Source organism: Schistocerca piceifrons, chromosome 3, assembly GCF_021461385.2.
Source record: "Schistocerca piceifrons isolate TAMUIC-IGC-003096 chromosome 3, iqSchPice1.1, whole genome shotgun sequence".
NCBI lineage: Eukaryota > Metazoa > Arthropoda > Insecta > Orthoptera > Acrididae > Schistocerca > Schistocerca piceifrons.
In genome coordinates, this window is record NC_060140.1 from 258,164,281 (window position 1) to 258,191,082 (window position 26,802).

Sequence of the window (26,802 nt, forward strand, 5' to 3'; positions counted from 1 at the left end):
CGCAGTGATAAAGGCTGTAATGTCACATTGTGTATGAGAAATCTGTTGGAAACTTTCCTCATGTCAGCACGTTGTAGGTGTCGTCACACGTGCCAACTTTGTGTGAATGCTCTGGAAAGCTAATTATTTGCACATCACAGCATCTTCTTCCTGTCGGTTAAATTTAGGGTCTGTAGCACGTCATCTTCGTGGTGTAGCAATTTTAATGGCCAGTAGTGTATTTAACCGCGTGTTGAGCACGAAGAGCCATTGCACCCGCTTACTTGACAGTGGCGTGGGTTCACAAACACCTTTATTCTAGGTCCATTGTTTTTTGAAGAGAGTATACCCAGAGGGCCTGTCATGTGTGCCGCGCGCTATCGGGACCTCCTTGTAAAGCATGTGATTCCTGTCTTGGAAGAGCACATCTATGTGGAAACCACTTTTCTCATGCTGGACAAGGCAACTCCTCATGTCGCTCGCTGTGAGAGATCTGCTTAGTGCAATCTTCCTTGAATGAGTTTCCAGATACGTGACCTGCAAAATCACATGATCTGAAACCATGTGATTTTCGGACCTGGGGTTATCTAAAGGTACGCGTTTACGAGGGAAACGTTCGGTCTCTTAAGAGTTGTATTCAAAACACGTAGTTCAGAATCCTCCGGAACTTTTGCGAGCAACTGTTGATCACGTTGTCTTACGGAAGCACTATCTCGTCCATGCTCGTCGATGCTCATACTGACAAATTGCGGAAGCGACGGTTAATAATAAAATCATCATTATGTCTTTGACTTATTTGACCTTTTGTGCCCACGTCCTGTTCCTGATCCATTACATATAGAAAAAGGTATAAACATCTTTCTTGTTTTCACACCGCCAAACTTGCATCTGATGGCTAAAATTGGAACAAATTTTTTCCACCATAAATCATTCCGCATTAAAGCATTACAATATTTATTAGGTTTCGCTGCTATACGATAATTACAGCCCACACTGGATTTCTGTGAGTGGGTGCACTTCAGTAATAATCACCAGGAATATCAATGATATGCTACTAAACATGAAGCGTGGCATAAAAATTCATCTCTTTGCAGATCACACAAGTGTTATTGCGAAAGATGTGAAATGTAATTTAAATGATGTAAACAACAGGGAAGTGGCTTTCAGAGAACAGGTTAATGCTCAACTGCCGGATACGTAATGCATAGTTACTGCGATGGAATTGTCGAATATCGAAATTTTGCAGCTGCATTATGATAAAACAGCCATTACAGTCGACCATTTTAAATTATTAGAACTGCGGCTGGAAAGTATTTCTGCAAGCATCACGTACAACGTCATGTGGAGACATAGAATGCTGCTTCCATCACCATAATAATAATCCCCACTATGGTTGATCTCAAACGTGGCGGCTTTCTTACTTTTTGTTCAAAATGGTTCAAATGGCTCTGAGCACTATGGGACTTAACATCTGAGGTCATGAGTCTCCTAGAACTTAGAACTACTTAAACCTAACTAACCTAAGGACATCACACACATCCATGCCCGAGGCAGGATTCGAACCTGCGACCGTAGCGGTCGTGCAGTTCCAGACTGAAGCGCTTAGAACCGCTCGGCCACCAGCGCCGGCTTACTTTTTGACTTTACTGTTGTGTGGTGTTGTATTTTCGCGCAACTCTCTGCTCTCATCAGCAGTGTTCTCAGCTCAGAAAAACGCGGCCAGGCGGCCGTTGTGACCGAGCGGTTCTAGGCGCTTCAGTCCGGGACCGCGCTGCTGCTACGGTCGCAGGTTAGAATCCTGCCTCGGGTATGGATGTGTGTGATGTCCTTAGTTTAGTTAGGTTTAAGTAGTTCTAAGTCTAGGGGACTGACGACCTCAAATGTTAAGTCCCGTAGTGCTTAAAGCCATTTGAACCATTTGAAAAACGCGTTCAGACTGATCAGGGTTGTCAACTCACTAGCTTGTACTGAGGTGACAAAGTTATGGTACAGCGATATACACATATAGTGATGGCGGTATTATCGCGTACACAGCGTATAAATGAGCAGTGCGGTGGCGCAGCTATCACATGTACTCAGCTGGTTCATGTGACAAACTTTCAATGTGACTATGGCCGCACGACGGGAATTGACAGAGTTCGAACGCGGAATGGTAGCTGAAGCTAGGCGCTTGGGTAATTCAGTTTCGGAATTACCTCTCACCACGGATGACGCAGTGGCCGACGGCCTTCACTTGACGACCGAGAGCAGCGGCATTTGCATAGGGTAGTCAGTGCTAACAGACAAGCAACACTGCGTGAAATAACCGCAGAAATCAATGTGAGACGTGCGACGAGCGTATCCGTTACGACAGAGCGGAGATATTTGGGGTTGGTGGGCTATGAAATCACATGACCGACGCGAATGCCTTTGCTAACAGCACGAAATCGCCTGCAGCGCCTCTCCTAGGCTCGTAACCATAATGGTTGAAATGTAGACGACTAGAAAACCGTGGGCAGATCGGATGAGTTCATATTTCTGTTAGTAAGAGCTGCTGGTACGGTTCGAATGTGGCGCCGACCCCACGAAGCCATGGACCCAGGTTATCAACGAAGCACTGTGCAAGGTAGTGGTGGCTCCATTATGGTTTGGGCTGCGTTTGCCTGGAATGGAAACAGTTGTGTTCGGCTACGTGGAGACCATGTGCAACCATTCATAGATTTCATGTTCCCAAACAACGATGAAATTTTTATGGACGGCAATGCGCCTTGTCACAGGGCCACAATTGTTCGCGATTGGGTTTGAAGAACATTCTGAACAATTCGAGCGAATAATTTGGCCACCCAGATCGCCCGACATGAATCCCATCAAACATTATAAACTGAGAGATACGTCGTGCACAAAATCCTGCACCGGCAACACTCCCGCACTTACGGACTGCTCCATAGGCAGCACGGAACGAAGGGTTGCTCCTCTAAGCCGGGAAAAAGGAGGCCAGATACGATACTACGAGGTAATCCACGACTAACCCATGACTTGTCACCTCAGTATATTCCACCATGGGATCTGTTGTTGACATCACTGACTCATTCAGAAGAAACTGTTATAGAGGGTGGGAGGGGGGACGATATGCACTTGGATAACATTTCCTTGAACATTGTACAGAAGGATTCTTACTGCCCAGGAAGTTAGTTTGAATAAACTCCCAACAGAACTGAAAACAAAGGGTGATAAACCCCTCGCATTTAAATAAAAAAGAAAGAAAGTAAGGAGTTTAACGCTCCGTCGACAACGTCGTTACAAAGTAAGCGTAAGCTCAGATTACGGAAGGATGGGGAAGGAAGCCAACAATACCCTTTTCGAAGGAACCATCCCGGCATTTACATGGAGCGATTTAGTGAAATGACAGAAAACCTAAATTACGATGGTCGAAGGCGGGTGTGAACCGTTGTCCTCCAGAGTGCGACTCGATTTTGCGAACCACTTTGCCACCTCGCTCGATAGTATTAAAATTAAATTTTATCTTGTTGGAACACTCTTTCAGTTCTGTACACGATTTCCTCTCAGTTCTGAATTTTCTTGTAATGTGTTGTTTATTCGTAAACTCCCCCTCTCTTCTTTTGTATTTTATTAGTTCTGTAATTCGTTTGCTCATAAATTTTCTGACCAGAATTCTGAAAACTATGCATTGACTGGTTCCATAATGAAGTTGCTTCGCCTCGCATCGTCCAACGGAACCAAATAAATAACCAATTTAACAAACACTCGTTTTCGACACTGTTTATAATATCCACACAAAGTTGTAACTTCCAGTCAACATGAATTATTCTTTTCCAACATCGATAAGTTTACTGTGTTCAAAAATAATTTTTATCACCTTTTGTACTCTTTTTGATGAAAGACAGGCCATAATAATGAGGTTCTCTATTTTTCCCAGCTAAATATATCTTCAGAGTCATTACGTACGCACGCCTATGTGACTGGGCGTGTGTACGTGTATGTGTGAGGGAGAGACGGGGAGAAGGAGAGCGTTTTGGTTTAATTATTGTGGTATACTTGTTAATTACATGTAAGTTCATAGATTAGTTTTATGCTCATGTGCCAAATAAAAAATAAAATAATGAATTCTCGACAACTGGACAGTAATGCCGGTAAAAATAGTTTCACCATTTGTTACCTAGTGACGATAATAGTATAGCTGCGCTCGGCAAGCTTAAAGTATTTGATGTTTGCTTCCAGTTCTGTTAAACAAAGTAGTGATACTTGCTGCTGTCTGCACCTCCATGTAACATTCTCCTCTCTGTCACTTCACAGCGTTGTTCAGGCGTTGGCGGCACTTGTTGAGCGCTGCGACTGGCGCTCACAGAAACAGCTGCGTCCACACTGGTCTGCTTCTTTTTTTGCGAACCGATTATTTTTATTCGCACCTATATTCAGCAATATTGACTGAGTGACGTCAGCACAAAACTTTAGCTGCCTGAAATGAACTTAAAGCGGAAAATGTGTGGAAAACAGCTGCTTAAATAAGATTAATTTAGTTCTCTATAATTTCTGTCTTTTCTGATGCTGATTGTTACAACAAATGGAGAACGAATTTAGCCGTTTGTTGTGCGCTATTTTGGGTATCCGATATATTTATTAAATGGTCGGACTTTTGTTACGTTCGCCACACCTGTTGATCAATGAAAATCGAGCTGTGATCGTGTCATTTAATTTAATTATCTAACTTAGGGAAATGGCCTGTTGATTTGACTGGAGCACGTGTGAAATAACACGACAGAAATGTAAGTCAGTTCTTTGCAGAATATAATAAAGATTGTAAACACACAATACATTCTTCTTAACTTTCTGCATTTCATTATTTGACACCAGTTGAAAATACTACCTGACGTGCATAAAAAAAAGGTTCAAGTGGCTCTGAGCACTATGGGACTTAACATCTGAGGTCATCAGTCCCATAGGACTTAGAACTATTTAAACCTAAGGACATCACACAAATCCATGCCCGAGGCAGAATTTGAACATGCGACTGTAGCGGTTACAGACTGAAGCTCCTAGAACCGCTCGGTTACAACGGCCGACCTGACGTGGATCTTTTCAGGCCGTACTGACCTAACAAATGACTATTGCAGTATGGCCATGTTAACGTAAAGCGCACAAAGATATCTCTGTAACAATGTTTCAATCCACGAAATACTAAACATACATCGCACGTTGCTACTCCTTCCTTCCTAGTCGCACAGACTTGTTGAAAGAACGCGTCAGGCGGAAGTGGATAGCATACTGCAAGTCTCAACTTGGACGCCTGTTCCATGAACAGCGTCGTTGCAATTAACACAATGCAAACAAAGTTAGTAGGTGGGGTCACCGGGATATTATCGGAACACTCTGAGATGGGGTTGTAGAAATTAAGTAAAAATTTTATTTAATACAATTACTTTTTATTTAGAACAAAATTACATGGAACTTCTTGCAGCAGAAGTAGTTGGTACACCATATTTTTCGGAAGATTTTCCCTTTTTCAGAAAATCTTTTTTTCCATTTTACATATTTATAAAACTCCATGTAAGTCAGCTTATAGTTAAACTGCCACTGTAAGATTGATTCCACAGTTCCCGGCTGCAGTCGATGTCTTTCATCAGTCCACTGAACCGACATCAACGAAAATTACTCTTTCAACAGTCACATTGTGTGCGGGAATAGAAAACACACTCGCACCATCATCTTATCAGATCGCTATTCAAATAGGAACTGTCCGATTCTTCCTCATGGCGCTGTTTAAATAGTACCAGTCCAGTGCTGCTAGAGAAGTCTGGTATTTTATCGAGTGGTGGCGCCAGGTCTAAAAGGTGCTCGGATCATCGATACAGAATTCGCAACATGCAACGCCATCTATGAGACGACCTTGACAACATAAGCCTGTTGACATAAATGAAATCGAGGCTGCATTTACATGTTACGCTAACAGATGGCGCTACTTAAATACCTGAGCCAATCTCGTAACAGTATTTTGCAAAATCGGAACAAATGTGGGTCTTGTCGGAGTGTCAGCCCCGCTGTATTAGGCGCCGTGGCATGGTTCGTGCGACTCTCCCCGTCGGAGGGTCGAGTCTTCCCTCGGGCATGGGTGTGTGCTTGTGTGTGTTGTCCTTAGCGTATGTTAGCTTAAGTTAGATTAAGTAGTGTGTAAGCCTAGAGAGCGATGACCTCATCAGTTTGGTCCCATACGACCCCACCTCCATAACTGTGACGACCACGAAATATCGGGGTGGATGGCAAAATTCAAATGTGTGTGAAATCTTATGGGACTTAAATGCTAAGGTCATCAGTCCCTAAGCTTACACACTACTTAAACTAAATTATCCTAAGGACAAATACACACACCCGTGCCTGAAGGAGGACTCGAACCTCCTCCGGGATCAGCCGCACAGTCCATGACAGCAGCGCCTGAGACCGCTCGGCTAATCCCGCGCGGCGATGGATGGCAACCCTTATTTAAGAGGTAAAGACAAATAAAGGTCAATGTAGAGGACTGAGCACTTTAAGTGCATTGCTCGCGGATTTGTTCTATTTCACTGCTCTTTGATAACTGACTGAATAGTAAAACAAGATTGAGATCATACTGTTCAGGATAGCCTGCTAACTCTGAAGATCATAAGGAAAAACCCACTGAATCGTTCGTACTCTCTCTCTATTCATAGCCCTATTTCGGTAATTTTGAGTACCAAGTCTGGATATAAACGTCACCAACACGCTGTCAGCGAATTATTTTGGAACGTTGTTGTGGTTATTGTTGCCAAATTTATATTACACTCTTCTTTCCTCATGAGTAATAAATGATGCGATTCGCTTGCTGCTACAGCAGCAATTTTTACACTCTACAGCCCCCTTCAGTACCATGGAAGTTATTCTCTGGCACATTAACACACGTCCTTTCATCCTCTCACTTCTACTCGTCAGTGTTTTCCACATATTTCTTCCCTCAGTAATTATGCGGAGAATTACCTCGTTCCGTAACTCATCTGCCCACGTAATTTTCAATGTTCTTCTGTATCACCACATCTCAAATGCTTCTATTCTCTCCCTTTCGTGTTTTCCCACAGCATGTGATTGATTTCCACCCAATTCTGTGTTCCACGCCCATTCTCGGAAATTTATTCTTCATATTAAGGCATCAGTTTCATAAGAGCAATCTTCTTTCGGCCATAAAAGCCTTCTTTTCCTATGTTTGTTTACTATGTCCTCTTCGCTTCGATCGTCATGCGTTTTTTTTTTTTTTTTTTTTTTTTTTTTTTTTTTTTTTTTTGTTCCAGGATAGTGGAATTCCTTCGCTTAGTTTACATCGTAGTTCTAAATTTTCATATGAAGTTTGTCACTAATCTCAGTTCCGCTACTATTCGTCTTCCTTCGGTTTACTCTGTCATTATCTGCACAGTAGAGTGCTCATTCCATTCAGTGTATCCAGCAGTTCTTCCTTGCTTTGAGTGAGGATAGCAATTTCGTCAGCGAATCTTATCACTGAGATACTCACAGGCTCAATTTTAATCCTACTCTGAAGCTTTCTTTTGTTTCCACTCTTACTTCTTCGATGTATAAATTGAACACTAGGGCTAAATGACTGCATCCCTGTTTTACATGCTTTTTAATTCGAGTGTTTCTTTCTTGATCTTCCACTCTTATTCTTCCTCTTTCCCTGCAGCTTACATATATTTTTCTTACAACTTTGAAAAATTTGCACCATTTTACATTATCAACGTTTTCCTGAGTCAACAAAACCTATAAACGTGCCTTTTTAATAAGACTCGCTTCCGTTATCAAAAATAGCATCATAATTGTCTCCCTAGTGCCTTTGTTTCCCACAGCCCAGATAATCGTCACCTAAAAGATCCTTAATTTCGTTTTCGTTTTCCATCTGCAATTTGGATGCATGAAATGTTAAGCTGATTGTGCAATAATTCTTGCATTTTTCTACCCTTTCAGTCTTCATAATGATACTATTAAGAAAGTTTGACAACCTATCTCCAGTCTCATAGGTTATACACACCACTTTCGATCGTCGTTTGGTTTCCATTTCTGCCAGCGATTTCAGAAATTCCGAAAAAAATATAATTTATGCCTTCTGGATTATTTGATCGTGAGTCTTCTACATCTCCGTCAGTGAATGAAATACTTGATGCCTTATGTCTTCAAAATCGACTTCCATTTCTTCTTCCATCATGTCAGCAGGCAGTGCCTCCCCTTCAATAAATTCTTCCTATCAAATTGCTCTCATCTCTTCTTTAAACAGCGGAATTTCTCTTGCACTCTTAATTCTGATATCTTTGCTTTTAATTTCGCCGAATGTTTTTTGACTTTTTGGCACGCCGAATCTGGTCACCGATGACCAGTTCTTTTCCATTTCTTCGCATTTTTCATGCAACTATTTCGCCTCAGCTTCCCTACACTTCCTTTTTATCTCATTCCTAAACGACTTATATTACTGAACGCTTTTGTTCTTCCTTCTTTCCCTAATCAACTGACGTATTTCTTCTGTCAGCCACTGTTTCTTCATTTATCTTTCTCGTGCCTATACTTCTGCCCAACTCTGTGTATGCTCTTTTTAGAAATGTCCATTTTTCTTCAGCGGTACTGCCTTCTGTGGTATTCATTATCCCAATATGTGCAAATAAAAGACGAAGAGACAGAGAAAATACATGAGGATATTGAACGGGTATTTCAGGAGAAGATATTCTAATAATAACGGAGGATTGTAACGCGTTAGTAAGGGAAGGAGGAGAAGTAAGTGTTACTGGAGAATATGTAGTCGTGGAAGTAGGAATGAGAGAGGAGAAAAAGTAATTGAATTCTGCAATAAATTTTAGCTAGTAATAGCGAATACACTGTTCAGTTATCACAAGAGCAGAAGATACACTTAGAAAACGAGTGAAGATTAGGGAAGTTTCCAGCTGGATTACATGGTCAGACAGAGTTTCTGAAATCAGATATTGGATTGGAAGGCGTACCCAGTACATTAGTAATGATGATGAGTAAAATAGCCGACAGGACTTCTTTGTATAGATCAGCGGCCGTAATCTTGCGCAAACAAACAAAATTCCTCTGACCTGGAACACATGGAGCACAGACAGCCGTCCAAAAGGAGTGCTTTGGGAAACCATTTAAGTTCCTAGAAACGTAATCTGGATCTATTACAGAAAGCCTTAAAATCCTACATGAAGCAGCTAAATGCTGTGTACTTAATAATTTGGAAGAACTTGAGAAATATTCTCTTATAAAAAGGCAGTCACAACGAGTGGTAACGAGCAGACGAATTTTAGTAGAAATTGGTTTTCTGAAATCTTTTATGATCTGTTACGACGTCTTAGTGTGTGGTAAACGAGCCTGCTCACATCTACCCTGCTTTTATTGCCTCCACATGGATTGAGCACTATTCACCTTGCAGTCTTGTTCCTACGTTTTTGTCATTGCTTTTTACTTGATTGTGTTGTTGACTGTTTTCTGCTGATTTTTGGCTCCACAGTTTCATTTTGATGTGCAGCCTTTCATTTGGTGCTGCATTATTGTACTCTAAGCTGTTGTATTTTGTCCAAATCTTATGTTACGTAAAGTTTGTAAAAATCTCAAGAGAGCCATTGAGATGAAAATGTATTAATCCATATGTACTTGTCATTTTAATCATTCCTTAACATATTAACGAAACTGGAAAGTATATTTATAATCTGATTTGTACTTTATTCATGTTTGCATTTACCAATCATCAGCCTAATAGAGTGCGCTCTTATTATGTCTCGAAAGCCACTTAATGGCGGTCGAGTAATTTACCTTCTTACCTGTGGCTGTGTCGGCACCAGTACGTACCTACACCTCGTAGATACAAACGTTTACTATTTGGCGACATACATTGTACCGCTGTTTGAAAGTTACTCACGTACAGTAATGTGTTTGTACCATATTTACTGTCGGCAGTTATTATTTTGTGATTTACTGAAATAAAGTGTATCCTAGGAACTGTATACCCCACGTTTTTACTTTGTGTAACATGACACATCTGATGATGGCAGTTGGCCGAAACACTAACCGAAGTAAGAAATAATAAAGTGTGGTCAAGATAGAAAAATTTTGTGATGAAGAGCAGACTGAAGTTTGAGACTTGTGTGGAAGAATCGGTCTGGAAGGAAGTGGGATACTAAAGTAATTAGGAATGATGAGATGCATTTGAAGTTTGCTAAGGCTTTAGATACTGCGATAAAGAATCTGTCTACCTGAGATTTTTATTTGTGGGCTAATTTAAAGGGTAAAGCCTACAGTAACAATGCGTGTTCAATTAAAGAGTTGAAAAGAAACAATGGCAGTCATATTGTGGGAATCACGCCAAATGAGTTAGCAAGTTTCCAGAAACATGTTGAAACGTGCTGAGTTGTGTATCTAAATTTATGGGGGACATTTGCAGCACCTCCTGTGAACTATTGACAAGTTGAGTGTTCAATACGTTGTTTCTCATAATGATCAATTACTACACTGTATTGTGTATTTACAATGAACGAGTGAATTATCTGTATGTTGTTTATAAGACATTATTTTGGCCACCATGTACAGTATGTATAAGATCCCAGAAGGAACAATAATACTGGACGAGCAAAAAAGTATTTGGATTACGATGGGTATGAGAAAGAAATCCAGTCATTCGTCCTTAACAACGATAGAAATATACATCAAAGAAGCAATGGTGGAAATGAAAGATAGATGCATAAAGCATTAACTCAAGAATGTTTCGAGCTATTTCAGTTAAATTTTGTATATACATGACTTATTACTTGTAGAATTGTTTGCATAAAAACATAGTGGCGATAACATACCCAAACCAGTTCTAGGTATGAGGGTTGGGATGAGAAGACGTGAGATTAAAAAAACTGGATATAGACCGATATTACTACCTTTTCACCGCCACCGCTTTTTTGTGTGGTATGTGGTTACTCCAACAGGAAGTCTGCAGGCGTACGCGCAATAACTCACCAAAGTTTCATGTTAATTGGCTGACTGATATAGGAACGAGTAGAAGACAAACAAACATTGATTTTTATATTTTAGACTAGCTTAGAGCCCGCTGCTTCGCTCCCGTAGCTCGCTTGGTCTATGTAGAAATCTTTTTTGTTTTTAATTAATAGAATCCTTGCTGTTCATAAACAGCAATACGCTCCACACTTTTCACGCTAATTAAGGTCATAAAAGCATACTCTTTTCCTCATGCACTTCTGATCAAAAACGTATTCTGGTAGCTGGAGTCGGAAGTTTTTGTTAATCCTGCTTTTAATTTCTTGTGGTGATGTTTCAATAGAAACTTTCACCCCAAAACATATATCTTTATTTATATATGACGGTAGTATCTGTTCCCGCAAGAACAGTTACCATGGATGACCATGCAGCTTTGCTAGAAATGAAATAATTAAATGGACACCATAGCTGCAAACAGGCGTTGATGTACTTCATTGGGGACATGTTGAAAATGTGTGCCCCGATCGGGACTCGAACCCGGGATCTCCTGCTTACATGGCAGACGCTCTATCCATCTCACGGGGAGCGTGCAAGGGGTAAGTCCCTGCAGACGCACTATCCTCTGTGCCCGCGGTGACTCAGATGGATAGAGCGTCTGCCACGTAAGCAGGAGATCCCGGGTTCGAGTCCCTGTCAGGGCACACATTTTCAACATGTCCCCAATGAAGTACATCAACGTCTGTTTGCAGCTAGGGTGTCCATTTAATTATCATTTCATTTCTTTATTTCTAACCGAGAACTGAAATACCAATTTTCATGATTGAGCTTTAAAAATGTCTTAACATACCGAAACATTTTCCTAACAGTTTTCATCCCCTACTTCACCACATTATGGGTTGAATTTCCAAAAGCAGTGAGACATTAATTTTTTTGCCTCTAACCGAGAAATCAAATGCCAGTTCTCATAGGTGTAGCTTTAAAAATGCGTTACTAATTCCTTACCAATTTATTTAAAAAAATTTCGTTCACTGTTCACCCCCATAGCGGTTAAATTTCAAAAAATGTTGAAAAACTTTTCTTTATTTATGACCGTGAAACCAATAAAATTTTCATAGCTCTAGCATCAAAATTGTCTTAATAGCGGCATATTTTCAAAAAAGACTCTTTCATCCCTACTTTACCAACTTGCGCGGGGGGGGGGGGGGGGGGGGATGATTTCGAACAATCCTTTACTAAGCGATGTCTACATTATAATATAAACAATCTCTCCAAATTTCAATTTTCTATCCTTAGCTGTTTGGACTGGGCATCTCTTTTTATTGGTATACAGAGATTACCCACAAGTATGGAGCATAAACTGATCTTTGAAATTGTCAATTAGTTGTTTTCTTCTAAATGGCGGACATTTAATATTTTCTGCTCAGTTTGATCGGGGCGCCGTTTTTTCATATCTGTTTTCTCAAATCTTCAATAAATTTTTCCTTAGGCTTGTCACTGCACCAAATGTGATCAGCAAGTATTAGAGAGGAAATTAGAATAGCAATGTGTGGCACCAGCTAGTCGATACAACAACGGTCTGGTGCAAGTCTTCCGACTCGAGCTACTCGATGATACATCCGCACTGGAACGGTCGCCCAACATAGTTTGAGAATCTCACTTTCGTTGGGATTCGAAACTCCTACGAAATACTATCCCGCAACGCACAATATTCAATATACAATGTCGCGGACTGTTTCTGTGACAGGCCTTGGTAAATTTTAATCCCATTGCATACGAGTTTCTAGACATTGTCACGGACCTTTCGAACTTACGCGGCGAAAGAAATAATTACAGTATATTGTAGAAACGAATACATTCTTAGAAGATTAGATCATCCCTGAATCCAACAAAGATATTAGTCAGTTCATCAGGCTGACCAATAAGAGCATTTTCGACTTGCAACACAAGGTGTTCCTGCATGACATAAATATCGTTACCACGAGATTTTAGGAGCACAAAAGATTTTATCAGCTATGCCACACAGATAAAATCAGCCACAGGTTGTTAGGTTTCTAACTTACTTTTGGCATTCAGTGGAAGTGTTACGAGCTTCCTTTTTATTCGATGTGTATCTTCGTATGCGTACGCTGGATATTATTCAAAAAGAATATTGCACAGTCGATATGTTACGTCACAGAGGTTATGAATACAAACAATGTGATCTTTGGTTCTCAGTAGCATTGTCGTTGGTCGTGTAGCATCCAGTGAGTAGTGAGACAGTCGGGTGTTGATCGAGCTGCTGAGAGGTAACTAGCAGAACACGGAGATGAATAGGAAGAGGATGTCACTTTATATAAATATGATTTTGTGAACACTGATTTGAGAAATGCGACAATATTCAGGTAATGCTGCTGCTTGCCCGCGGCTAATCTATCTTGAGAAAGGCAACTAGCACGATTTTTGCTTTATTGATTCAGGTCAGTTTGACTATCGAATCGTGATTAAACCAGGATGTCTACTCACATAGCTGGATTGAGAGTTGCAAATACACCACTGCTTTGTGATTTCAGTAACGCAACGTATGGCAGAGTAATATTTTTTCTTGTAAGAATTGAATTTTGTTAAGGTGATTGTAATCGTTAGGCAATCAGTTTCACGATATTGTTTTTGAATGCTAGTCCCTTTTCAGCCGTTCAATAACTTCAGATCCTTCCACCGTCTTCTCATGAAACTTTCGTAATTTTGTGTCACACATTGCACTGAGTGAACACGCTCAAAGCATAAAGCATGACGTGACTAGCACAATTTATTTTCCTTGCATTGCACTTTGCAAGGTTTTCCTTTAGCTGGTTTGCCGCTGCGCTGCATTTTAATTTTCACCAATTTCGAGCAGTACCGAGTTTTCGTTGTAGCAAGATAAGTTATGAAAATTCGTTAGCCCCAATTTAACATTGTAGTTAGGACATAATAAGATTATTCACAGTTAAACATTGCCTTTCAGAATTATTTTCAGGGCTAGCTTAGATGAAGATCAGTCCAGATTTCATTTCTTATGTAGACATTCTTATTCTTATCGTGGAGTGTTACGTGTTCGCGTGTCAATTATTCAACGTCTAGAATTTTATGCAGCCAGTCTGCGTTGGCTAAATTTGCAGGTCATTTTCACAGAAGCATTTCGAATATTTATTCTTTCAAAATTGATTTGTAATTTTGTGTGAATTTTTATTGTGTTAGTTTTGTGTGTAGGAACTGTAAGGCAAGCATTGTGACGTCACTCTTTGTAGCATTGTTCATTGCACTGCAGAATATAGAATTTCACAAGATAACTTATTTAATATCCAATTTTACGTTTTCTAGCTATTTTTGGTGAAAGTTAGTTACAATATAGTTATGTAGTTGCTGATGTATTTGGCGACTCTTTATCAGATAGTTCACCACTTGCATTGTTTTGGTTCTCTTCACTCACAGAAATATACGAAAGTTTAAGAATATTAATCTTATTTACTTAGACAACAACAACAACAGAAAAATAAAAGTTACAAGCTATATTATGTACAACTCAGTTCAATGTGACAAAAGTCCTAGCTAATACGGGACATTACGCACGTAAAACTCGGGTAGGCATTGAGATGCAAAACTCCATTAAGAGAAACGAACAAACAATACTAATTAACAATGTATGAATTCTACCACTGGCTAAAACAAAGGTGACTAATCTGAAATGTAATGCAACATCCGACGCCGCTTGAAGGCAGCCAATAAAACAGACTGAAAGCCCGCCAATCAGGAACTTTCTAGCCTGCGGAACACACCATGACGCAAAATATATGCGTATAAATTAAAGTCCCATGCAGCGTATTTCTGCCCATATGTGATGATACGGTTTCCACTCATGAGGCGCAGTGGTTAGTACGCTGGACTCGCATTCGAGAGGATGACTGTTCAAAGCCACGTCCGGCCATCCTGATTTAGGCTTTCCGCGACTTCCCTTAATCGCTTAAGGCAAATGCCACGATGGTTCTTTTGAAAGAACGTAGCTGATTTCCTTTCCCCTCCTTTTTAATCCGAGGTTGTGCCCCCTCCCTAATGACCTAATTGTAGACGGGATGGTAAACACCAATCTTCTTTCCTTTCTTCCCTCCTGAATCACAAGTTTGTATGTATAATTTACTAGCAAACCTGGCAACGGTTAGCAATTGATAAATATGTATTGAAATTGGACATGAGTCCTAATTCCTTCTGTTCCTTCTCTCTGTCGATTATCCTCTCCTTCCCCCCTTTAAACTTCCTCTCCCCTCTCTCTCCTTCTCCTTTTCCTCACTCTCCCTGACTTGAGTCTTGTTTATTGATATTGCAAACGAAATCCTTAGGGAACTGAAGTCGCTTAAAATGAATGGGAAAATCGATTGGGTTTATGGGTATAAGGGGTACGAGTGAGACCTCTTCAGTTGCTAGATCTGTGTGGATAGTAGCTTCACTTACAAACTTTCGCATAGCTTTAATCTGCATACGGATAGGGCTACGAAGTTTCACACGATTGGTATTTCGTATTAGTATTCTAATCATAAGTTGTTAAGCCATAAATACGTCTTCCATGTTTTTTGTTAAAAGCAACTACAAAGCAGCACATTGTTTTGTATACTTTTTTGTTTATCCTTCCTCCTTTTACGTAATTTTAAACAAAAAAGTATACAAAACAATGTGCTGCTTTGTAGTTGCTTTTAACAAAAAACATATATATATATATATATATATGGGAGAAACAATTTTCATGATGGTTACAATGCCTGCTATTGTAGGTAGAACTGATTGAGAGAAAGAAGACGAAACCGCACATTTTCATAGCATAGCACAGCATTTTGTTTCTGGCGGACGGTTTTAGCAGATTAACGACTATACTTCGTTGTTTAAAAATGTATATAGCCTGTGTCCGTCAAAATGTTTATTGGAGTATCATGTCAAAATTAAAAGTAAGTCGGCAAATAACTTCTCGCGATTTTTGCAAACAACGTTTCCCCTTTGATATGTTGTAAGTGTATATTTATATACGTTATTTGTTTCAAAAATATCTTGGTTAAATATGTTCGAACAGTTTTAGAGTATACTGTAAAATCTGGAGATATTTACTATAGTTTTTCCTTTGCTTATTATATATATACATCTGTACTATATGTAGTTCAAATGGTTCAAATGGCTCTGAGCACTATGGGACTTAACATCTTAGGTCATCAGTCCCCTAGAACTTAGAATTACTTAAACCTAACTAACCTAAGGACATCACACACAACCATGCCCGAGGCAGGATTCGAACCTGCGACCGTAGCAGTCCCACAGTTCCGGACTGAAGTGCCTAGAACCGCACGGCCACCACGGCCGGCTATATGTAGTAAACAGTATGTAGTCTGTATCTGTCCGAATGTTTATTAGAGTAAAGCGTAAAAATCTGAAGTAAACTGATTCAGTACTTTTCGAGCTTGACAACGTCTTGTATTTATATAGTGCAAGGGGCGTTCAATAAGTGATGTGACACATTACGTTTTCTGAGAACAGGTTCATTTTTTTCAGTCTTCCAATACGCCATATTACTTCCGACCCTTTGGGTACAAAACTCTTGTTTTTCATCATAATCTCCGTCCCATGCGACGGCCTTACGCTACCTTACTGGAAGGACGCTATGCTCTCATGGTACCACTCCAATGGTCGACGTCGGAGCCAACGTCTTGCTGCATTAGTAAACTCATAATCTATATACTGCTTCCCGCGTAGTGCATCCTTCATTGGGCCAAACAGACGGAAGTCGGAAGGTGCGAGATCCGGGCCGCAGGGTGAATGAGGAAGAACAGTCCAATGAAGGTTTGTGAGCTCCTCTCGTGTGTGCAGATTTGTGAGAGGCCCTGCGTTGTCATGGAGAAGAATTTCGTTTGCATGTTTTGTGGCGACGAACACGCTGACATTGTTTCTTCAGTTTCCTGAGGGTGGCACAATGCACTTGATAGTTGATCATTACACTATGAGGGAGGGCATCATACAGAATAGACTTTTGAGTCCAAGAAGACCGTCGCCACGACTTTACCGGTTGAGGGCGCAGCTTTGAACTTTCTCTTCGGAGGAGAGGTGGTGTGACGCCACTCCATGGATTGCTGTTTTCTTTCCGGTTCTAACTGATGGACCAATCTTCCATCAACTGTGATGATGTTCGACAAAAAAAAAAAAAAATTCTCACGGTCAGCCTGCATTTCGCGCAGATGATCCTCCGCTGCTCTTTGTAGTCTTCTGTTACGCGGCGAGGAACCCAGCAATCACACACCATTAAGTACTCCAACTGATGGACAAGTGTGTCAGTACTACCAACAGAGACGTCCAGTTGAGAAGCGGCATGTTTAATTGTGATCCGTCGATCACCTCGAATGAGAGTGTCCGTACGTTCCAATGTTGCAAGAGGCACAGCTGTGTGCTGACGGCCGCCATGCGGTAGATCGGACAGGTTTGCGCGGCCTTGTTGTGATGATGGACGCCTCGCCCAACGACTCAGTGTGCTTTTGTTCACTGCCACGTCTCAATGGACAGTCTACAAGCTCCTATGAATATGTGCGATGCTCTTGTTTTCCACCAAAAGAAACTCAATGGCAGCTCTCTGCTTGAAAAGCACCTTCGTACGACAGGCGCTATTTGAAGGCTACGTATAGCATCGCCACCTACCGGAATTTCATAACCTAAACAGGGTGAGGATAAACATTCCACGATGTCTCAGAAGAAATTCTTCGTTTTTTTCAGCTGAAATTGGACGAGAAAAAATGTCTTGCGTTACTTATAGAACGCCCCTCGTAGTACAGATTATCTCTACGTCAGATAAGTCGTACGGGCGTAGATACCCAGGCAGGCCGCTAGTGTAATTACTACAAATTGAGTTGTAGCACAACAGAGCAGTGTCAGAAATCCTTAGAAAATGCGCAGTGACGATTTGTTGGGAAGAAGAACTAGAGGGTGTGGGCAGATTGTCAGAGTGTCTTACGACGAGAATCACGGTGCAGAGTTGTAACTGAACTGCATTTGTTGGTATGTATTGCTGCCTCCAGTCGATGCACATTGAGTAACGAACGAGGGAGAGGGCGAGCGAGCTGCGCCAGGGATACACATGAACCAACATCTCAGCTGACGCTGAGGCAAACTTTTAGTTCCCATGTGTAACTTAAAATTTGCCCTGAGTTTCTGTACGATTTTTCGTATCGGGTGCTACACTTCCAGGTGTTATGACCACAGTAATTTACTTCACATCATCAGCTGATTTCGGAGGTATGCCATTTTCCAGTGCTTTCTCATACCCTGGTAATTTTATGTGGCCATCCTGTGTGGGCGTATGAAATGCAGGTCTGTGATTCACATATGTAAATACCGAAACAGAGGGTGTTTCCAACTGAATATATGGGTATCGAGACTATTCAGCATTCCTTACATTCCATTTACAATTATAAATAACACATCGAATAAAAAATCAACTCATCATCTGTATATCGTTGCTCAAAGGGGAGTGTATGGAGCGACCAAGAGTGACTGAAGAACGTGTTCGATGAGAGAGAGCTTTTCAAAAAATGGTTCAAATGGCTCTGAGCACTATGGGACTTAACATCTTTGGTCATCAGTCCCCTAGAACTTAGAACTACTTAAACCTAACTAACCTAAGGACATCACACACATCCATGCCCGAGGCAGGATTCGAACCTGCGACCGTAGCAAGAGCTTTTCACGTGCAGCCCCAAGAAAGCAGTTCGAAAGGCTAGTCGTGAATTAGCTTTTCGTGTGACGTCTTGTGGAGACTTTAAGGAGACACTTAAAACTACGTCCTTATGGTTTGCAGTTGTTACAAGTTATTAAACCCACAGACTAAGTTTGTATGCCTACTTTGTAAACTAAATGTTGCCGAAGATTTTCTGGATCTTGTCGTCTTCAGTGATGAATAGACATTTCATCTAAGTGGAAATGTAAAACACTTAACGTGCGTATCTGAGGGTCAGCAAATACCTTCCAAATGGTAGAACTGCCACTAGACTCTGCCAAATTTAAAGTTTCGTGTGTTATATCCCGGCGGAAAGTGTACGGAGTTTTCTTTTTTGGCGAAGCAACTGTAACGGGTGTTTCTTATCTTGATGTGCTATAATTATGGCTAACCTTAAGTTAAAAGAAACTGAGCAACAAACCTTTGTGGCAGCAAGATGGTGAGCCACCTCACTTGCGTAACTTAATACGCGATTGGTTAAAAGACGTTGTATCCGACAGCTGGACTGGCCATAAGCGGACTGATGAGTCTTCTTTCGCAGACCCTCACGTTCATACAGGATCTGACGCTATACGATTTTTACCTTTGGCGGTTCATAGAGTTTCACGTGTTTGTGCGTCCGCTACCAGATGATCTACCCGACTTTAGAAACAGCATTGTAGCAACAATTATCCCAGAAACACTGGTCAAGGTTTGGGAAGAACTCACCTATCGATTCGATATATGACGAATGGTGCTCCTATTGAACACTTATAGGAGAAACTGTTGGAGTTGCTCTTTCACTTGAGAGTTTATTAATAACTGTAAGTTGAATTAATAAATGCTAAAAATCCTTAAATTCTGTATATTCAGTTTGAAACATTTTGTATTTGCATATTAACATGACTAACTTAGATTTTATACATCTATAGTGGATGACCGTCAAATTGGCCTGCCATGAGTAGGCACTTGCAAGTGGCACACCGTCAGATTCAACCGACCGTATGAAGAAAATGGCTGTGGTCATAATACAACAAAAGCATATTTTGTCACCCAGTTTCTGTCTTCATTTTGAAGTGACCAGACAAGAGCTCACTAAGCAAGAACAGGCTCCCAGATCGACATATAATAATAAACACTTTATTAGGCATAACATAAAAGAGACATTTCTCATAAAACCACAAGGCTGTAGGTATTCAATCACAGGAACACAAGACACATCTTCAGGTCCACTTGAAACCAAAAGGGTACTTTCATTCCTTGGACCATGTATTGTAGAATGTATATAATACTAGTTGTCGTGGACAGCATACATCGGGAGTGTATACTCCACAACGCATTGTCTTTGGCTAATGTAGAGGATATAAAAACAAACACCGTCGGAAAAGGCCTTGAAGGCCCACCGATACCGATCGGCCGCCGTGTCATCCTAGTCCTAAGGCGTCACCGGATGCGGATACGGAGGAGCATGCTGTCAGGCCGTTGTCAGTTATTCGTAATCGGTGCCGCTACTTCGCAACCAAGTAGCTCCTCAGTTTGCCTCACAAGGGCTGAGTGCACCCCACTTGCCAACAGCACTCGGCATACCCGGATGGTGACCCATCCAAGTTCTAGCCAAGCCCGACAGCGACTTAGGTGACCTGACGGGATCTGTTGTTACCACTGTGGCAAGGCCGTTGGCAATGTAGAAGATACAGTCTTTTGAAGATCGAATGAATCTTTCTGAAGCTCTCTGTGTCTATGAGCATTAGTTCTCAAGCGGGAGACATATAAACGCCTCGTTAGATTCACTGCATTTTATGGACGCCTGTGAGAATTGGGGAGCTTCCATTTTAAGGCTGTTTATGGTAGAATACGTGATGCGAGTGCACTCAGTTACGAAGAGAGAACGATAACGGGGTAAACACATCCTGTAGCATGTGCTGTGAACACCGTCATGTAACACTTTGGAAGGCATTGTGTATGCATAATCCAATGTGTACTACCTTCAGGAGAAGCAAGTACAAGGTCCTTCGGTTTCATGAATTGGATACAGTTTCTTCATCAAAGACTGATGACACTGCTTTCTGTTCATTCGTGATATTTTCAAACTGACTCTACCTTACGTGTACCTGGTGTTTTAACACTCACATCAGTTGAATTTGGGGTAATGATAGCCCACGTGAGGAACTATTACGCTAGAATAGCTGGTAATCATCTACTAGGACATATGATGCTGATAGCACACTTACCTGGACCATCGTGCCAACAGTTTCCACAGACCATGTCAAAGAAATTCTAGACGTAGTACCGCTTGATATGTGCAGCACATAATGCTACAATATTTTTACATAGCTCGTTGAATGTAAATGGATCTTGTCGATACATGTTGACCCTGATTGTCTCCCACAGGTAGTACCGCACGGGTATCAAATCAGGCGAGCGAAAAAATGGCTGAGCACTATGGGACTTAACATCTGAGGTCATCAGTCCCCGAGAACGTAGAACTACTTAAACCTAACTAGCCTCAGGACATCACACACATCCATACCCGAGGCAGGATTCGAACCTGTGACCGTAGCGGTCGCGTGGTTCTAGGCTGAAGCGCCTAGAATTGCTCGGCCACACCGGTCGGCTCAGGCGAGCGAGGTTCTCACTCAATACAAGGATCCTTCAACTTACCGATTATCTGGAATTAGTCGTCCGGGTACAACTTGATACCTAGGTTGTAATCGGGCAGTACTCTGTCTTCTTGCATGTAAAACATTTCTTTTCCGTATAATGTCTGAGTGACAGACATAATCCTAGTGTGATGCATGCGCTACGGTCGCATGTTCGAAACCTGCCTCGGGCATGGATGTGTGTGATGTCCTTAGGTTAGTTAGGTTTAAGTAGTTCTAAGTTCTAGGGGACTGATGACCTCAGCAGTTAAGTCCCATAGTGCTCAGAGCAATTTGAACCATTTGTGAAGCATGTCAAGATACACCTGACTCTTCATAGTTTATGGTTCCCTGGGACGAGGGACTATTCAAGGTACGAAATGATAGGCCACATCACACATCCGGTCCTGCCAGTTTCTTTATCCACGTGAACTTGATTTTGGGGGCTTATAGACAAAACTGTACGAAAGGAAGCATATGAGAGAGGTGCACGATGTCTCAATAACGTTGCCCGATGAGAATACCATGTTGAAAGACGTAGAGGTCAGTACGTCCATCCAACATTCTGCCTCATCACTTAATAAAACGATTATACCACCAAAAGGATTGTGTTCAGAAAGGTTCCCGAGTGCATAAAGTGTTCCCACTTCTCGTCGAATGGGGGTACGTCCAGCATCGTCGAACACGATCTTTTGGTATTCTAGGAGTCATGGTGTGGGGAGTCACAGTCCTGCATTGGCGTCTGACTTACAAATGTTTGAATACGGTAGACCCGCCGCTCAACGTTATTGTGACATAAGTGATTCGGCGAATGGACTTGTCTGCCTGTTCTCCTGAATTAAATCTCATCGGGTACGAGTGGGACGCATTGGGGAGATGTATAGCAGCGCGTCCACATGCACCAACGACCCATCCTGCAGTTGTTAGCCGGCCGGGGTGGCCGAGCGGTTCTAGGCGCTACAGTCTGGAACCGCGCGACCGCTACGTTCGCAGGTTCGAATCCTGCCTCAGACATGGATGTGTTGATTTCCTTAGGTTTGTTAGGTTTAATTAGTTCTAAGTTCTAGGGGACTGATTACCTCAAAAGTTAAGTCCCATAGTGCTCAGAGCCATTTGAACCATTTTTTGCACTTGTTAACTGCGCTGATCGAGTAATGGAATGCTGCACCTCAAGAACTCCTTACCCACCGTGTGGCCAGCGTGGGAACACGTCGCAGAGCATGCGTTTCCGTCCTTGGTTACCATATTCCCTATTGTGAGCAATGTTCCGCCTTTTGTAATGTCCAGTGGACCATTCTGAATAGCGGTGACTTCAGTGTAATTATTGTCTTTAACTAAAAGTGACATTTCTGGTCGTTTCAATACGTTTGTCTTTCATTTACCTTCTGTAGTATACTGTAGTAGTTATCTCTGTGATGTCAAATTCCATCGACCTGTTACTTGGCAGCGAGAAATCGTGCGAAAGGTACTTTCCTCCTTAAAATTTACACACCATTTCAGCTAAACTACACTTCCGCATGAAATTAGTATCAGTAAGTCATATTTTTTTCAAAATTCTATTAGTACAAACAGTGAGTACATTTTTTCTCCCCTGAGTACGTTTGCCACATAAGTGAGTATCCCTGTAATGTCATCTTCCTGGTCGCAGGACAACGCGAGTGTAGTATTATTCCTTTTCTACTATTTTTTTTTTTTTGGCAAGGTACACTGACGTACCTCGGAACAGCACGGCAAGGTAGTTCAGAGGAACTGGGAGGCTGAAGATATAAAAGCGGTACTGCACCGTTCCTTGAATACACTACTGGCCATTACAATTGCTACACCAAGAAGAAATGCAGACGATAAACGGGTATTCATTGAACAAATATACTAGAACTGACATGTGATTACATTTTCAAGCAATTTGGGTGCATAGATCCTGAGAAATCAGTACCCAGGACAACCACCTCTGGCCTTAATAACGGCCTTGATACGCCTGGGCATTGAGTCAAACAGAGCTTGGATGGCGTGTACAGGTACAGCTGCCCATGCAGTTTCAGCACGATACCACAGTTCATGAAGAGTAGTGACCGGCGTATTGTGACAAGCCAGTTGCTCGGCCACCATTGACAACACGTTTTCAATTGGTGAGAGATCTGGAGAGTGTGCTGGCCATGGCAGCAGTCGAACATTTTCTGTATCCAGAAAGGCCGGTACAGGACAGGCAACATGCGGTCGTGCATTATCCTGCTGAAATGTAGGGTTTCGCAGGGATCGAATGAAGGGTAGAGCCACTGGTCGTAGCACATCTGATATGTAACGTCCACTGTTCAAAGTGCCGTCAATGCGAACAAGAAGTGACCGTGACGGGTAACACATGGCACCCCATACCATCACGCTGGGTGATACGCCAGTATGGCGATGACGAATACACGCTTCCAATGTGCGTTCACCGCGAAGTCGCCAAACACGGATGGTGTAAATAGAACCTGGATGCATTCGAAAAAATAACGTTTTGCCATTCGTGCACCTAGGTTCGTCATTGAGCACACCATCGCAGGCGCTACTGTCTGTGATGCAGCGTCGAGGGTAACCGCAGCCACGGTCTCTTAGCTGATAGTCCATGCTGCTGCAAACGTCGTTGAACTGTTCGTGCAGATGGTTGTCGTCTTGCAAACGTCCCCATCTGTTGACTCAAGCATCGAGACGTGGCTGCACGATCCGTTACAGCCATGCGGATAAGATGCCTGTCATCTCGACTGCTAGTGATAAGAGGCCGTTGGGATCCAGCGCGGCTTTCCGTATTACCCTCCTGAACCCACCGATTCCATATTCTGCTAACAGTCATTGGATCTTGACCAACGCGAGCAGCAATGTCGTGATACGATAAACCGCAATCGCGATAGGCTACAATCCGACCTTTATCGTCCGCAGCTCGTGGTCTTGCGGTAGCGTTCTCGCTTCCCACGCCCGGGTTCCCGGGTTCGATTCCCGGAGGGGTCAGGGATTTTCTCTGCCTCGTGATGACTGGGTGTTGTGTGATGTCCTTACGTTAGTTAGTTTTAAGTAATTCTAAGTTCTAGGGGACTGATGGCCATAGATGTTGTCCCATAGTGCTCAGAGCCAGCCGACCTTTATCAAATTCGAAACGTGATGGTACGTATTTCTCCTCCTTACACGAGGCATCACAATGACGTTTCACCAGGCGACGGTGGTCAACTAGTGTTTGTGTATGAGAAATCGGTTGGAAACTTTCGCCATGTCAGCACGTTGTAGGTGTCTCCACCGGCGCCAACCTTGTGTGATTGCTCTGAAAAGCTAATCATTTGCATATCACAACATCTTCTTCCTGTCTGTTAAATTTCGCGTCTGTAGCAAGTCACCTTCGTGGTGTAGCAATTTTAATGGCCAGTGTGTAGCTCAGAGTACCAGCGAGACGCTAGGGTATTCCCTGTTCTTCTCCCAGTCCGGTTCACGGTTTTAATATGGCTGGACGTTTCACAACAGTTCACATTTTCGCGGAAAGTGGAAGATATGTTCTGTGTACGCTGTGAGTGCCAGCACTGTGCACTGCCTCAGACGCTGCCCATTGTACGAAGGTAATTACTCGGCGGAAGACATAAAACGATTTTAGAACTGGCAGCGCGCGAGCATTTTTCGCGGAAGCTGGGAGTGCTAAGAGTACATTATTTTGCCGTAACTGGACGCCGTGAATCAGCATTCTCTGTGACGTCAGTCTCGTTCCAGCGGGCAGTCCACGGCAGAGCGACTACTTCCTCTGCGCTCATCGGGCATAAGCTGCTCAGCGCTAATTTGTGCAGTGTCTGCTGCGTGCCCGCAGCCCACAGACAGCTGCAGTTCGTCCCACGGTGGGGCAGAGTGTAATAAATCGTGGCTCTGTCTCTATTTAGAAACGTTAGAGCTGGCTGCAGCGTACTGTAATAAACCCACAACGCGGCCATGTTTTATAGATGTAGTGCACCATTGCGACTGTCACAAACTACGCTTAATTTTGCAGTTCCAGTCTACGTGGTTTTTATTGCTCGTTTGATTCTGAAGAATAGCATGATCTTTATTTTCACAACATATGATACCTGTTTGAGGGTCTGAGGCCTCTTAGAGGTTGATACCACTTTCCATTGTAGCAGCATGAGTGAACAGATATTTAATTTCCTTTACGTATCCATTGCGCAGTAAATCTTCTGTCTCCAGCATTCAGCAGCTTTTACAGCGTTGTTCTATGGTAAAACTAAGTCCTACAAATTCACCGCTTCGTCCAATAATGTGCAGAGGAACAGATGGTGTAACGTTTTGATTTCCTCACGAATGTCGCGAGCTCTATCTTCTTATATCGTGTTTTCTACTGAAAATCTCGTGCTTGTACTCTTGTTAACTTTACTATTACAGAGATCGCCTAAACTTAATTTTTTTTAATTGGTCCTGTGCGCAACAAGTAACTTACTAGGTCTTTCTGCTGCCAGTGCTTGATCTGCTGCATTCCATTATTTAACAAAAACATAAAAACCTATTATTCATGCTGAGTGCAATGCATGTTCTGTATGGCGGCTCCTGCTGTCGCTGCAGCTCCTGCTGCTTACTACAACTACTTATAATTCAAGAGAAAGGGTTTGGTCAAATCTAAACTCGATAAATGATAACCCAAATAAGTAATTCCTTTTTTCAAAAGCTATATTCTGGAAGCGATTCTTTATCATTCAATTAACAAAACGCTGGAAGCTCTTTGAACAATCGCTTCGTATGTAAATCTGCCTCCAGTGGCATTAAAGCAATATTACAAATTAATCAAACTCTTGAGACAGACTCAAATACTTCTCAATTAAATACATAGTGAAACAATTCCCTGACAATTACAAAAGAAATCAATGACAAAAATCAATACTTAATCTATTCGCCTAACAATTGTTTCCCTTACGAATTCAACTTCAATCATTATCAAAATTACCGTCTGCCGCTACGCACATACACATACCCTTCTCTTTAAATTAATAAGTGCGATGCAAATTATAAAAAATATCAACTCAATACCAAATCCTGTGTCGCTGCTGGCGGACACGGCAGTACGGCAGCTCGGCGACGACCCCTCGCATAACACACGTGTGCACCACAGCAGGTGGGCTCCTACAGTGGCGTCCAAACTGCCACTAATTAATCCTTGCGCTGTGAAGCGCGACAACAATATCTTATATTCCAGAGCTTGTGTATGCGCGCTGTAGCCAACCTTTAAATCCGAAGAGAGTATTGCCAACTCTCACCCATCTTGTGTACCACGAGGAGTAGCCGCACGGTGTTAGGCGCCTTGCCACGGTTCGCACGGCTCCCCCCTTGGGCGTGTGTGTGTGTGAGTGTGTGTGAGTGTGTGTGTGTGAGTGTGTGTGTGTGTGTGTGTGTGTGTGTGTGTGTGTGTTCCTTAGCGTAAGTTAGTTTAAGTTAAAGTAAGTAGTGTGTAAGCCTAGGGACCGATGACCTCAGCAGTTTGGTCCCAAA